The sequence below is a fragment of the Peromyscus eremicus genome, chromosome 9 (assembly GCF_949786415.1).
Source record: "Peromyscus eremicus chromosome 9, PerEre_H2_v1, whole genome shotgun sequence".
In the NCBI taxonomy this organism is placed as follows: domain Eukaryota; kingdom Metazoa; phylum Chordata; class Mammalia; order Rodentia; family Cricetidae; genus Peromyscus; species Peromyscus eremicus.
The window spans coordinates 27,216-39,344 of NC_081425.1; positions in this window are offsets into that span (position 1 = coordinate 27,216).

Here is a 12,129-nt window from a genome sequence, read left to right on the forward strand (position 1 = left end):
ATAACAAGAAGATGCCACCTGAATTGTGGACAATGCTGTCCTGACACCTGTCCTGCCAACACTATGAAGACTATAGGAGCCTGGGATGATGACAGTCTGGGTAATGGATAATCTATGTTGTTTTTTAAATAGACTTAAAAGTCTGCACTCAGGTAAAGTTTATCCTTCTCAGATCTTTGATGACATTGATGACTGGGCTAGCTATAGCTTTCTCAGCTTAGTAATTGATTGATCAATGGATTAATTAATTAAAGCTAATAAGTCTCTTTAAAAAAGGTTCTAAATATAGACTTACAGATGCTTTTCATTGGGCCAAGGAAATTTCAGTCCAATCTATACTTGGTTCTCTAGATAGAAAAGACACTATGGATTTCAGGGCAAATTGATAATACTACAATTACTAAGACTATGGGTCTAAAAGTTCCAAATAAGTTCGTAAGTTTTAACTCCTGTTCCTAGTTTATATCTGTCTCAACAGGTTTCCACTTGGCTGACAGATACATCCAAGCATCATTTGCTGGTGACAACCTACTGCAAATGACTATGAGCCCTGAACTTGCTGAAAGCTGATATGGACCAATTCAGCCGACATGCATACCATCTCTTCAGCTGGTCAATAAAACGTTCCCTCTTGTCTTTGACTAACATTCTGGCTTTCCAGGGCCTTGATAACAACGTCCCAATTTCAGCAGGAAGTAATTATAGAAGAGAGAAAACTTCGCCCCTGTTTCCCCCCCACCCTGGAATGTTAGCTCAAAAGGGAATTTCTTGTCATAGGGAACCTGAGATAAAGTTCCAAGTTGCTTGAGGATAAGAAACTCTGTCAGCCATCATAAGGCTTTTGGCCCTTGTGCTTCTGCTAATTACTGTTGGCTCTTGTATCACTGATGTCTTAACTAAATGATGATTCATGTCTGGGTACCACTAAACTGAGGATGCTAGAATTCCAATATCCACCTCGGAACCCATGACACACTTGCAGATGGCAAAAACTGAATAAGGGGAAGCTCGCTTTGCCATTGATAATGGGAAAACTCTTATGTTGTGGTCCAATTAGTCTCTGATATGGAATTCTTTGAGCAGAGAGACAGATACACTCGAGAACCTGTGTCTATGACTATTGCCCTCTTGTTAGGTATTGGGGGCATCACTGCAGGAATTGGTACAGGAACTACTGCTCTCGTGCAGAGCAACCACCTTATGCAGTCACAAATGGCTATGACTACTGACCTAGAGGCCATAGAAAGATCCATTTCTGCTCTGGAGAAATCTTTAACCTCGCTCATAAGAGGTCTGGATTTACTGTTTTTTAAAGGAGGGGGGATTATGTGCAGCCTTGAAGGGAGAATGCTGCTTTTATGCTGACCATACTGGTATTGTCAGGGAATTGATGGAAAAATTAAGGGAAAGGCTGGCTCAAAGAAAAAGGGAGTTTAAAAATCAGCACGGGTGGTTTGACCTTTGGTCCCTGGGTCTTTCAGCGGTTGACTCAGTTTATCAAAAATCAGATTGATTCGGCCTTACCACAACACATCTCGATTCATTATCACAGAGTAGATTCCGAGGAGGCCAGCCAGGAGCCCCATCAAGGACTCAGATTCAGTGTCCTAAGGCCCTAACGTCCCCACGGTCCTGCTAGAGGGTACTCAATGACGGGAATAGTACAGGGCCCACGCCGGAGACAACAGCATACAGAGGTCACCCGAGACCGGCTCAACACGGCATGCTGCCGAGCGTGGGAAGCCCCCTGTGTAGCCTAAGACAGGGACTCTCTCGGACCACCCCGATCACATGGACTTGGTCCATTTTTGAGAAAAGAGGGGGAACTGTTGGGGACCGATTCCGGACAGCAGTGTCCTTACTTTATCAAACCTTACAAAGGCAGGAAGTTCCTGGCCTAACCGCGGGCTGTACAACTTCCTGGAATACCTGCTAATCAACCAGCTGCAGGGGCCTGGGACCAAAGCGACATCACCCTCCCTTAGGAATTTTCCATCCTTCTCTCCGTGCTTCCCCTGTTCCCCCTCCCTGCCTGAAGCCCTGTTTATAAGCCTCAACACCCAGTCAATAAACGGAGACCTCGACGCAACTCAGAATGTCTCTGTCTTCCTTTACGCGCCTGGTCTCCTTTCTCTCTCGCCCCCATTGATCTTTCAGGAGGTGCCTCCTCGGGTCTCATCAAATAAACTGGCCCGCGGAGCCGGGCAGGGGAACACAACACCACCACATTAAGACCTGATATCTTCAACATTTTTCCAAAAATCAACATTTCCAGATCCTTTGCAGCAACAAAATCACTTTTGAGGTACCATTTTTGTTACAACTTTCTTCTCTGTTACTGTGACTAAATTATCTAACCAAAAGCAACTCAGGTAACAAACAGATTCATTTGGTTGATACCCTAGGTCACAGTCCTTCCTTGTGGGAGCTTAGGATAGAAACTCAATCTAATAACTGAAGGCAAAACATGTGGAAACATTGTTTCCTGGCTTTGTCTCTTGCTTTATCACTGCCTTATGCTCAGCTAGCTCTCTTATCCAGCCCAGGCCCACTTCCTCAGAGATACTGCCAACTCAGTGGAAGAGCCTTCCCACAACAAAATCAGCACAATCTCTCTTTGACACAGTAACCAGACATTTTGATCTAGGCATACCCTCAATTGATGTTCCCTCAGATGACTGTAAGCTATGTCATGTTGACAGCTGAAGCTAATTAGGAAAAACAAACAATAATATACAAGAAGGTTTTAAAGATCCAAAGCCAATGTATTAATCCTATCAATCACTTAAGCAGCAAAAACACAAACATGAAGATAGCAACAACTGGAAAACACAGATGTGCCAGAAAATGGGAAGAGGCAAGCCTCTAACATCAAGAAGAGAAAACTAAAATTGTCTCTCCACAGAAACTTCCCAAACCAACAAAAACACAAGGAATTCATAACAAGGAATTTTCTGAATACAAAATTGGTGAAGGTTCATCATTTTCCAGAAAATGAGCAACATAATTAGATAATTGATAAAATTAACAACATAGTTATACCACTAACAAAACAAGACACAAAGACAGACCTATAAATATATATTGTGGTCCCTTAAACAAGAATGACAAGATTCTAATCAAAATCAAACACCAAGAAATCACTGACCAAAACTCATCCTGCACACTCTGGTTCTCTCCTTTTCCAATAACAGAAAATGGGTTGGGAGAGGAGGACTGTTCCACCAAAATTGAAGAGATTCACTTGAAGCTTTCTGATGTTTTAACTTTGTAGAAAATAGTTTGACTACTAAAAGGATCTCATTCTCTTATGATAAAGAAAAAGATGTCTGTTAGGATCACTTAGACACCATTTTGTTTCCTATGTTTGATAATTCCCTGTAAGTCTGCATCAGAGTGAGGAAATAAAAACTTTTTAAAACAAAATTCAAGAAAACAGATTTTTAAGGAACACCTAAAGCAACTTGTTTTACTCTAATTGTTTTATAAATCAAAAGCACTTTTGAAAACAAGTTTGCTGCTACTTTTTTGAGTAAGTTTGTGCAAGAGAATGTCTTCCACATGTGTACAAGTGACATACAAAAGAGGGTGTCAGAGCCCCTGGATCTGGAACAGCAGAGAGTTATGAGCCTCCCAACTGTAGGTATCTTAACTCAGGCCATCACCAAAAAGAATATGTGCTAAGCCACCTGCCAAGACCCATAATACCTTTTATCTAATAAAACAAAAGTCTTTCCCAGATTAACAAAAACAATAACAACAAAATCTAAATAAAGAAATGATCCTTGGGAACATGAAGCATCAAAATTAAGATGTTCTGTATGATAAACTTGCACCATAAAATGAATACCATCCAATAACAGTGCTCAACAATTTATAACAGGAAAGCTAATTACAAAGCTACATTCACAGTAGAAACATTCAGAATTCTCAATGGGATTATAAAAAAAATGGTACACAGATTGACATGACTTCTATACTTATCATAAAGATACAACAATCAAGAATGTGTAAAATATCTGTGAAAGAATAAAGAGGAAAGAGAGAAAAAGCTAGAAATGAAGGCAGGAAAATATATTCAACTTTTAATCAAACGACCAAAGGAAACTTCACCAGGAAAAGTGTGATCTTGACCTATGATTCTATGTGAATAGAAATTAAATAAACACAGACTTCACAACTTTCAAAAAATTAACTTTAAATGACCCTTAAACTGTTGTTTCTGACCCTCCAGCTACTGATATTTCTTTCAAAGACAGAAGCCCCATGATCTAGAGCTCTCTTTGCAAATGGAAGTGATCTCTTACTATGGCTCTGCAGCCCCTTATGCCTCTTTGTGGTTTCAGGTAAACCCAGCCCCACTGATGCCCAATCCCAAAACAACAGAGAAGAATAATTTAAAATCTGCTTTCTGCCATATGGATTATGGCACAAGATTTGGATTCTGCCCTATCTACCTGCCCAACACCATGCACACCTGAGAAATCTCTGCAGAACACTCCTTTTGTCCCCTGGAACTAAACTTCACTGAATCACACCACTGTGGCTGGTAGTAGCAGAAATTTAAAAGCATTCTAATCATGTATTGCTGACAGGTGATCCACATCACCATCTTTCTACCAGTTTCTAAACTATTTGTAACATTTATAAAATAAACCTGAAATTGGAATGCAATATTCAGAACTTCTAGAAACCAGACCTTCAGTTTTTCAATCTATCTTCCCACTGCACACCAAAAGCAGTGCCTGTGTGTGCACACTTTGACAGTGACACTACAAGCATCATATCCTCCCATGTCAGGGCTGCAGAGTCTCCCTTTTCCCAGGAAATCCATACACAGGGAGGCTCAGAGGACAAGGGCCACTGTCCAGGTCAACACATGGACCAACAGAACCACAGTCTGCCTCATGGTCCATCCAAATCTCAGCAGAAATGACAGCTCAGCAGACCTGCTCTGAACACCCTACACACACCATGGTATGGCTTGTGGTCTTTTTTACAACTCCCTACAGCAGAAGCAGAGGAGAATCCTGGAAAGAACCCACAAGCTACCTGCCACTATTTCTCCTGATAGCTAAGCCTCTTCAGAATTCCTCATTGGCTAGGACCATCCAGCTGGACCTCAGAATATTAGCAGCTCCCCTACTGGGTGACCAGAGATCAAATGACTTAGACAGCACAGTCCTTCAAGCTCTGCCCTTCCAACCCAGCAGAAAGGGCCCTAGTCTGGAACATTTATTTGTATTTTAGTAGGCATTCTTCCACTCTCCTAGAGCACATCCTGTTCCACATTCAAAGCACAGGTTCCTTTGTATGCACATTTCATTACATACTCAACGTCCAGTACAACCAACCCATTGCCTCATAGGAAATCCTGCAGACAAACACACTGAAAGCTTTGCTTGATCAGGCAAGTCCTTAACTGTAATGGCAATGCCCGTATTACTGATACACATTCACCATGTCCGAGTGAGGGGCTGTGGATTAAAAACTAAGGGACAAGAGACAGCGAGTCATTCCCCACAGCTGAATGCTGAATGCCAGCTGAATGTTGTTTATTGAAAGAGGGAGGAAACCTTAAATACAGGCTTACAGCACAATGGCGGATCCCTGGAGGGCAGAAGTTCGCTACATTTTTGCATCTAAGCTGTTTACACCAAATGCAGGATACAGGAACAAAGAACCTCCCATTGATCAGTTAGGTGAGAAGGAAACCGGCAGGGAATCTGAATAGGGAGGACATCTGGTCAAGGTCTGCAAGCAAGGCAGCAGCCACTCACAGTGGGGGACCAGGGCCCACACTTAACACAACAGTCTTTTACTTATCAAATAGTTGTCACCTGGTTTCATATTGCCCATCTGACAGAACTATGCTTTTCTCAAGAAAACTGGAACTTTATGGCACAGCAGGTCTTAAGGTTTAGCAGCCTGTTCTTTGATATGGGGATGGGTCTAGTGGCTAATTGTAAATCGGGGCGGCTTCTTTGTAATGGTTTGGAGCCAAATGTTTGGACAATCCTAGTGAACAAGTGTGTATCCTAGCATTTTAATCTCTAACAGGGCTGGTTAGCATATACTTTTCTTTTGGGTGTTTTAGACGTAGTCTTCCCTCAGCTGAATTCTACTTTGTGAGACTTACAATCTCCTAAGCATTGGTAAATTTTTTAAATCACCAATTCTACTCTTCTACATGGTGGCATATTAGTGGAATGCTACACAACACTTGAGATGCCCCTTACAACCTCCACAAAATTAACTATAAATGGATCCTACACATAAAGATTAAATGCAAAGTGCTGAACATCTAGAAGATACTGGAGAAACTAGGCCTCTCCAAGTTTCACAACTTACTTTCCATGGATGCACTAAAAGCATATTTAAGTTGACTACAAAAACGTTTCTACACCGAGCTCCCTTCTCCCAATGCTCTGAGCAGATTCAGCCCACACAGGAAAATTACTCAGAGGCCTGCCCCTGGGTCCAGGGAGTTGCAAAGACCACATGGGACCTCACAGGATAGGGAATATGGCTGCAAGTTCCCACCCAGATCTGGGGAGGACCCACCACACTGGCTGCTGCACCTCACCATCTGCTCCTACCCCTCTGGGGACAGCAGTCCCTCACTTACCATGTTGTGGTTTCCCAGCTCATCCAAGCTCCTTGCAGCAGCGATGGCAGAACGGCACACAAAACCACTGGTGCCAGCTCCTCTTCAAAGCCAAGCCTGAATTTGGGCGCCCGGAAGAGCCCTGCACCACTTCTGACTGGCAGGTCGCCTAGAGGGCCTGATTGGCTAGTGAGACCTGAGTGACAAGAGCACCTCCTATAGGGTTACAGTGTGCTTAAAGAGGCAGCACAATGGTTCTTGACCCTGCCTTCCACCACAGACAGAGACATTTTCTAGATCAGCAGAGATATGCATTTCAATAGCACTTGTCCCTGCCTCCAACAGCAGACCCTGCTATCTTCCTGCACTCCACAGACACTTACCCTTTTTCCTCCAGGATACAATGTGGCTAGTTAGCTTGCACAGCCCACTATACTATACTATGATACCCTGTCTCATAGGTGGAAGGGTACCCAGAATACTAACAATTAAAAGGAGATTTAAGGACACAAAAGGAGATCTTTGTTCTGTGGTTTCATACTGAGATCAGATGAACTGGAGGGACTTCAGACAACCAGGAAAGAAAAGCAGGAACCAGGTCTCAAACAAGATAATAGGTCTTTCTCCAATCAGAAGGCTAGATGATGGCTCCATTGCTTTAGGAGTTTTATTCCTGAAATTCAGAGCAAATTCTTGGCAAATGAATAATAACAAAAAGAGTAGGCTTCACAGAAAGTTGAATACTTAGAGAATAATGAAGCTAGGAAAATGTCTTTATGAGCACTACTGTTAGGCAGCACATCTTCCTCAGTGGGCAGGTGGAGAAAAAATAAATAAATAATAAAATAGCTGCATTATTTAAGGTTCTCTACATGAATAAGACTGGTAGAATAAATCTCTCCATGTATGTAGAAAGTGGATTTATTAGAATGTCTCACAAACTGTGCTACAGGTAATCCAACAATGGCTGCCTACCAATGGAATGTGAAGAATCCAATAGTTGTTCATTCCATGAGACTGGATATCTCAGCTGGTCTTCAGGATACACCAGAATTCCAAAGAAGTGGGTTCTGATGCTAGCAAAGGAGTTAGGGCAAGCAGGCAAAAAGAGAGAACTTCCTTCTTCAATATCCTTTATATATGTCAGTTGCTACCAGAAGGTACAATCCAGATTAAAGGTGGATCTTATTCTTTTTTTGATTGTTTGTTTGTTTGTTTATTTTGGTGTTTTGGAGACAGGGTTTATCTGTGTAGCCCTGGAACTCATTTTGCAGACCAGATTGACCTCAAACTCAGAAAATATGACTGCCTCTGCTTCCTAAAAACTGAGATTAACGATGTGCACTGCTACCAAGCAGCTAAAGTTGGATCATATCACCTAAAATGATCCAGATTAAAGATGGGTCTTTAACTTCAAAACCTTTAAGAAAGATCATTCACAGGTGTATCTAACTCTTTGGGTTTTAGTTAAGTCCAGATGTAGTCAGTTTGATTACCAAGAATAGCCATCACAACAGCCAAGATGGAAGAAATGAAAAAGATTTCTTACTTGCAGGAGGCAAGGAAAGCATGAGAATTATTTCCAAAACAATGCTTTTCCTAAACAAAGGAAGCATATGGATTTTACTTAGGGAGTTTAGACACGTTTACATAGAGTTCTGCCTATTCCCAAGCATGCTCAGTTAACAAATACACTTCTGAACAGGATTACAATGTAAAAGTAGAGACATTTAGGGACTTTCTTACCTCAAAGTCATGCAAGAACATATATAAATTATAAAAATGATGGAAAAAATGCCTATGGTGTATTTATCTTGCACCACAAGGTCTTAGCTGAAAGCCAAGTAAATGACACAGTGAAAGTAAATTGCTTTGGAGCCTATGTGACCTGTCAATCATAATGTTTAATCTAAAAGATAACTGTACCAATGCCACAATTCTCACAGATATAAAATATAGAGAACATAAATACAGAAAACTTCAAGGAAAAGTTACTGCATACTCTGCTCCTAGATTAATGGTTATAATAATTTCTATTAATCTCAGAACAAAGGTGCTTTTGCCTCTGAGCAGACTGGCTCAGCAGAAGGCCACAGCTGCTTTAATGCAAGATCAGAGGAACTCATTTTAACTAGCCCTGGCTTGCTGTCTGTCTCAGGGCTATGATATCATTGTAGAGAATTTCATTCTTTCATTCTTCTAACTTTTAAAAAATAATTTTAGTTATATAATGTTTTGCTTGTATGTGTCTCTGCACAGTACCTACAGAGGCCAGAAGATGGGAGATGCCTGAGACTACAGTTATATCAAAGGGTTAGCTAACATGCAAGTTCTGGGAATGGAACCTGGGTCTTCTGTAAAATCACCCAGTGCTCTTAATTGCTAAGTCATCTATCTAGTCCTTTTTTATTTAAAGTTTATTTCCATAAATTGTTAATTAAAAGACATTACATCACTTTCCACTTTTATCTCTTTATTCCATCCCTTCCCAAATCCCTTCCCACCTCTTCCTTGTTAAATATGGGTGAATAAGAACACTGAAATACATGAATACAACCTTCTGCACCCATTTTGGTTGGTTGTATATATATGGATAATGGGCTGACTACATTGTATTGGATAAACAACTAGGGAGCTCATCCTTGCTTGAGGCTAACTCTCTCAAATGGAGGCAAATTCCACTTTTTAATGAGCATCAGCTGTCTGACCCTGACTAGGCTGCCATGGACAGGAAACATAATCAAGAATAGAAAACTTAGGGTGGAAAATACCTTAGCAGTTAAGAGCACTGAAAATTCTTTCAAATTATCCAGCTTCTATTCTCAGTACATATAGAAGCTCACTACTATCTATAACTCCAGTATCAGGGGTTCTAACACCATATCCTGGCCTTCCTGGCCACAATAAGAAGAGGAGATTTGAACAATAAAAATTATTTTTCAAACTGTGTGTGGTAGTGCATCCTTTTAGCACAAGCAATCTGAACACAGAGGCAGGAAGATCATTGTAAGTTTTAAACCCTCTGCTACACAGTACACACACACACACACACACACACACACACACACACACACACCTAGAAAAGAAGATAACTTAAATCATACAAGAAAAGGAGCATTGGAGAATTGGGACAATATAATACCTCTTAAAGTCATTTCAAGTGTCTGCCACTGGTGCCCATTAGAATCATTTTCAAAAGTAAACATGGCCAAGCATGTGATCACATGCCATTAATTCCAGCCACTGGGAGAAACTGAACATTTGACAGTGGGCCACCATTTTACCATGCAACCTGAACTGCCCATCATGAGCTGTGTGTTATCAGATCCACCAAGTCATAAAGTAGGACATGCACAGCAGCAATCTATTACAAATGGAAGTTGTATATAAGAGATCAGGCCCAAGCAGGTCCTGAAGGCACAAACAAGATACATGAAGAAGATGCCCAAATGTCTATGGTTTCTACTTCTGTCACAATGCTTTCTGCTGCCAAGCATACACCTGTAGCCTCATGGAGTGTTCCCTATGATTGGTTGACTGAGGAAGATAAAGACTAAGGCCTGGTTTACTAATGGTTCTGTACATCATGCAGGCACCACCCAGAAGTAGACACCTGCAGCATTACAACACCATTCTGGGACAACCCTGAAAGATGCTGGTGAAGGGAAGTGAAGGGAGAGATACTGAAGAAGTTCAGGCAATGCACATAGTCATACAGCTTGTTTGGAAGGAGAAATGGCTTAATGTGCAACTATTCACTGATTGATGGGCTGCTGCAAATGGATTGGCTGGATGGTCAGGGACTTGGAAAGAGCATGATTGGAAAATTGGTGAAAAAAGACATCTGGGGAAGAGAAGTATGTGGATAGTTTTCTCCAAATGGGCTAAGGGTATGAAGATATTTGTATCCCATGGAAATGCTAACCAAAAAGTGACTTCAGCTAAGGAGGAGTTCAGTAATCAAGCAGATAGGCTGACTCTGTAGACAGTCAGTCTCCTTTCCCAGCCATTTATGTCATTGCCCAATGGGCCCATGAACAAAGTGGTAGACATGGGGGGGGGGTTAGGCATGGGCTCAATAACATGGACTTCCACTCACCATGGCTGACCTGGCTATAGCTGCTGCTGAGTGCCACATCAGCCAACAGCAGAAACCAACACTGAGCCCCAGATATTGTACCATTCCCTGTGGTAATCAGCCAGCAACCTAATGGTTGACTATCTTGAGCCACTCTTTGTCTTCACTGGAGTAGATACTTATTCTGGTTATGGATTTGCCTTTCCTACATGTAATGCTTCTATAAAACCAACATCAATAGATTTTTTAGAATGTCTTATCCATCAACATGATATTCCACACAGTATTGCTTCTGACTAGAGAACTCACTTCACAGCCAGAGAAGTGTGATAGTGGGCCCACAATTATGGAATCCACTTGTCTTCCCACATTTCCTAGCATCCTGAAGAAGCTGACCTGATAGAAAAATGGAATGAATGGCCTTTGGTCTTTTGAAAACACAGTTACAGAACCAATTAGGTGGCTGCATCTTGAGGGCTGGGGCAAGGTTCTCCAAAACACAGTATATGCTCTGAATCAGCATCCAATATATGATACAGTTTCTCCTATAGCCAGGATCATGGGTCCAGGAACCAAGGGGTGGAAAAAGAAATATTTCAACTCATTATCACCCCTAGTGACCCACTAGGAAAGTTTTTTGCTTCCTGTTTCTGCAACCCTAAGTTCTGCTGGTCTAGAAGTTTTGGTTCCAGAGAGGGAATACTGCTGCTTATCATAAGCCACAGCAAACGTTCCATTGAACTGGAAAGTCAGACCTCTACCTGGTCATTTTGGGCTTCAGATGCCCTTAAACCAATAGACTAAGGAAGGAATAACACCATTAAGAGGGGTGGTATATCCAGATTACTATGGGGAAATTCGATTGCTTCTCCACAATGGAGGTAAGAAGGATTATGTATGGAGTGCAGGAGATCCTTTAGGGCATCTTTTGGTGCTACTATGCCCTACAACTAAAGTTAATGGGAAACTACAATAATCTAATCCAGGAAGGATGACAAAGGGCACAGACCCATCAGGAATGAAGGTATGGGTCACTTCTCCAGAAAAAGATCTAAGACCTTCTTGTGTGAGTTGTAAATCATAGTATGTATAGAGGTAGGTGGAGTGTGAGTTTTTTTGTTTCTGTGTCTCTGTGTGTAGGCTTATGTTTATATATGTGTGCAAGTCAGAGATCAATATCAGATGTCTTCCTAGTGCTGGGATTAGAGGCACATACCACCACACTTGGCTTTTTACATCATCTTGTGAATTGAACTCAGATTTTCATGCTTGCATAGCAAGCACTTTGCCAATAGAGTCATCTCCTCTTCCCCTGGTTGCCCCTTGGGGATGTGAGCAGCCATTGATACTAAATACCTACATCCTCTCATGCACTTGGACTTTTAAAAATATGATACTTTAATTCTATCATTTTATTTTAATTAACTGGATCAATTTTTGGAGC